This window comes from Leptonychotes weddellii, chromosome 5 (assembly GCF_054177405.1).
Source record: "Leptonychotes weddellii isolate Sample4059 chromosome 5, ASM5417740v2, whole genome shotgun sequence".
Taxonomy (NCBI): domain Eukaryota; kingdom Metazoa; phylum Chordata; class Mammalia; order Carnivora; family Phocidae; genus Leptonychotes; species Leptonychotes weddellii.
This window is the reverse complement of record NC_138373.1, coordinates 101061063-101065559: the sequence shown is the minus strand read 5'-3', so window position 1 is coordinate 101065559 and position 4497 is coordinate 101061063.

The following is a 4497-nucleotide window of genomic DNA, read 5'->3' as shown; positions in this document are numbered from 1 at the left end:
GGACCCTGGGATCATGACCTGAGCCGAAGGCAGACGCTTAATGACTGTGCCACCCAGGCACCTGGCAATGATTTTCTGATATGACACCAAAAGCACAAGCAACAAAAACAAAAAACAGGGGTGCCTGGATGGCTCAGATGGTTAAGCGTCTGCCTTCGGCTCAGGTCATGATCCCAGGATCCTGGGATCAAGCCCCACATCAGGCTCCTGGCTCAGCAGGGAGCCTGCTTCTCCTTCTTCCTCTGCCTCTCCCCCTGCTCATGCTCTTTCTCTGTATCTCTGTGTCTCAAATGAATAAATAAGATCTTTAAAAAAAGGGGTACCTGGGTGGCTCAGTCGTTAAGCATCTGCCTTTGGCTCAGGTCATGATCTCAGGGTCCTGGGATTGAGCCCCACATCGGGCTCCCTGCTCGGCGGGAAGCCTGCTTCTCCCTCTCCCACTCCCCCTGCTTGTGTTCCCTCTCTCGCTGTGCCTCTCTCTGTCAAGTAAATAAATAAAATCTTAAAAAAAAAAAAAGATCTTTAAAAAAAACCAAAGAAACAAAAAATAAACAAAAAATTGTCTCTTTGTTTCTCTCTCTCAAATGAATAAATAAAATCTTTAAAAAATAAAAAAGTAAAAAAATTTGGACAGATATATGGTAGACTGTTAATATGAGTTATGGGACAATGTGTGGCAGGAAAGAAGTGAGGACAGGGAGAGGGAAACCAATCCAAAAAGGAAAGGAAAAAAAGTACCACAATAACAAAAAACAGGATGTAATTTTTAATTGGAAGTGTTGATGTAAAATTATATAAATATGTTTATTTTTCTATTTTCTGTTTTTTTTTTTTAAAGTTTTTATTTAAGTCATCTTTATAACAAACGTGGGGCTCAAACTCATGACCCTGAGATCAAGAGTTACACGTTCTTCTGACTGAGCCAGCCAGGTGCCCATGTGTTTGTTTAAAAATAGACATTTTATAAATTAAAAATGAGGGCACCTGGGTGGCTCAGTTGGTTATGTGCCCGATTTTGGCTCAGGTCTTGAGATCAAGCTCTCTGTTGGGCTCTGTGCTCAGTGGAGAGTCTGCTTCTCTCCTTTTTCCTCTCCCTCCCCTCTGTCCCTCCCACTTGTGCACTCCTTCTCTCTCAATAAATAAATAAATAAATAAAATCTTTTGGAAAATTGGTTAAGATTTGCATAGAAATTTCATTACATTTTTGGTAATTACAGGCATATGAACTTGTTTTAGCTAATATTTGGTTAAAAAGGTAAAATTTATTTTAGTTAGTATATTTTAAAATAATTTGTGAGTTATGATTTACATTTGCATATTTGCATTTTTTGTTGATACTTTTCTCAGTTCACAAAAATGAATTGTTGGTCAGGACTTTCCAAGATGGTGGAAGAGTAGGGGACCTTAGTTTTTTTCTGGTCCCAGGAGTTCAGCTAGACAGCTATCAAATCATTCTGAACACCAGTGAACTCAACCAGAGGTCTAAGAAAAGATTTGTGGCAAATTTTCTATTTGCTGCATTTTTTATTCTACAAATAAAAAAGAGACTACTTTCTGCAAGAACAACAAGATGGAAAACTCACTTCAAAAAAGAGAACAAGAGGCAGTACTGCCAGGGACCTAATCAGTATGGATATAAGACGTTGGAACTAGAGCTCAGAACAACAATTATAGAGATATTAGCTGGGCTTGAAAAAAGCATAGAAGACACTAGAGAATCCCTTTCTGGAGAAATAAAAGAACTAAAATCTAACCAAGTCAAAATAAAAAGGCTATTAATGAAATGCAATAAAAATGGAGGCTCTAAGAGAATTAGTGATATAGAATACCAAATGATGGAGAATAAAGAAGCTGAGAAAAAGGGACATAAACAACTATTGGATCACAAGGGGAGAATTCAAGAGATAAGTGATACCATAAAGCAAAAACAATATTAGATTAATTGGGATCCCAGAAGAAGAGGAAAGAGAAAGAGAGAGAAAGAAGGTATACTGGAGCAAATTATAGCAAAGAGCTTCCCTAATCTGGGGAAGGAAACAGGCATTCAAGTCCAGGAGTCACAGAGAACACCCCTCAAAATCAATAAAAATATGTCAACACCCTCACGTATAATAGCAAACTTACAGATCTCAGAGACAAAGAGAAAATCCTGAAACCAGCTCGGGACAAGAGGTCAGTAACCTACAAGGGTGGGAGCATTAGACTGGCAGCAGACCTATCTACAGAGACCTGGCAGGCCAGAAAGGACTGGAATGATATATTCAGGGTGCTAAATGAGAAAAATATGCAGCCAAGAATACTTTATCCAGGGGCGCCTGGGTGGCTCGGTTGTTAAATGTCTGCCTTCGGCTCAGATCATGATCCCAGGGTCCTGGGACGGAACCCCACATCAGGCTCCCTGCTCTGTGGGAAGCCTGCTTGCCCCTCTCCCACTCCCCCTGCTTGTTTTCCCTCTCTTGCTGTGTCTCTCTGTCAAATAAATAATCTTAAAAAAAATGTAAAAAACTTTTTCTTAAAAAAAAAAAAAAAGAATACTTTATCCAGCTAGGATGTCATTCAAAATAGGAGTGATAAAAAGCTTCCAGGACAAACAGAAGCTAAAAGAATTTGTGATCACCAAACGAGCCCAATAAGAAATATTAAAAGGAATCCTCTAAGCAAAGAAAGAGCCCCAAAGTAACATAGACCAGAAAGGAACAGACACAATATAAAGTAATAGTCACTTTACAGATAATACAATGGCATTAAATTCATATCTTTTTATAGTTCCTCTGAGTGTAAATGGGCTAAATGCCCAAATAAAAAGACACAGGGTATCAGATTGGATAAAAAACCAAGACCCATCAATATGCTGTCTGCAAGGAACTCATTGTAGACCCGAAGACACCTCCAGATTTAAAGAGAGGGGATGGAAAACCACTTATCATGCTAATGGACATCAGAAGAAAGTTGGGGTAGCAATCCTTATATCAGACAAATTAGATTTTAAACAAAAGACTGTAATAAGAGATGACGAAGGACACTATATCATAATTAAAGGGTCTATCCAAAAAGAAGATCTAACAATTTTAAATATCTATGTCCCTAACATGGGAGCAGTCAATTATATAAGGCAATTCATAACAAAATTAAAGAAACACATCAATGATAATGCAATAATAGTAGGGGACTTTAACATCCCCCCTCACAGCAATGGACAGATCATCTAAGCAGAAGATCAACAAGGAAACAGGGCTTTGAATGACCCACTGGACCAGATGGACTCCACAGGTATATTCAGAGCATTCCATCCTAAAGCAACAGAATACGCATTCTTCTTGAAAGCACATGGAACATTCTCCAGAATAGATCACATCCTGGGTCTCAAATCAAGTCTCCAATGGTACAAAAAGACTGGGATCATTCCCTGCAAATTTTCAGACCACAGTACTTTGAAACTGGAAATCAATCACAAGAGGAAATCTGGAAAGAACTCCAATACATGGAGGCTAATGATTATCCTACTAAAGAATGAATGGGTCAACCAGGAAATTAAAGAAGAATTTAAAAAATTCATGGGAACAAATGAAAATGAAAACACAACTGTTCAAAACCTTTGGGATGCAGCAAAGGTGGTCCTAAGAGGGAAATATATAGTAATACAAGCCTTTCTCAAGAAACAAGAAAGGTCTCAAATTACACAGGCTAAACTTACACCTAAAGGAGCTGGAGAAAGAACAGCAAATAAAGCCTAAACCGCTCAGGAGAAGAGAAATAATAATGATTAGAGCAGAAATCAATGAGATAGAAACCAAAAGAACAGTAGAACAGATCAACAAAACTAGGAGCTGATTCTTTGAAAGAATTAATAAGATTAATAAGATTGATAAATCCCTGGCCAGACTTCTCAAAAAGAAAAGAGAAATGACCCAAATAAATAAACTCATGAGTGAAAGAGGAGAGATCACAACCAACACCGAAGAAATACAAACAATTATAAGAACATATGAGTCACGATATGCCAACAAATTAGGCAATAGGGAAGAAATGGATGCATTCCTAGAGATGAATGAACTACCAAGACTGAAACAGGAAGAAATAGAAAACCTGAACAGACCCATAACCAGCAAGGAAATTGAAGCAATAATCAAAAATCTCCCAAAAAACAAGAGCCCAGGGCCGGATTGCTTCCCAGGAGAATTCTACCAAACATTTAAAGAAGAATTAATACCTATGCTTCTGAAGCTGTTTCAAAGAATAGAAATGGAAGGAAAACTTAAACTCATTCTATGAGGCCATCATTACCTTGATCCCAAAACCAGACAAAGACCCCACCAACAAGGAGAATTACAGACCAATATCCCTGATGAACATGTATTCAAAATTCAAAAATTCTCACCAAGATACTAGTCAATAGGACCCAACACTACATTATTCACCACAACCAAGTGGGATATATTCCTGGGCTGCAAGCGTGGTTCAACATCCACAAATCAATCAATGTGATACACTACATAA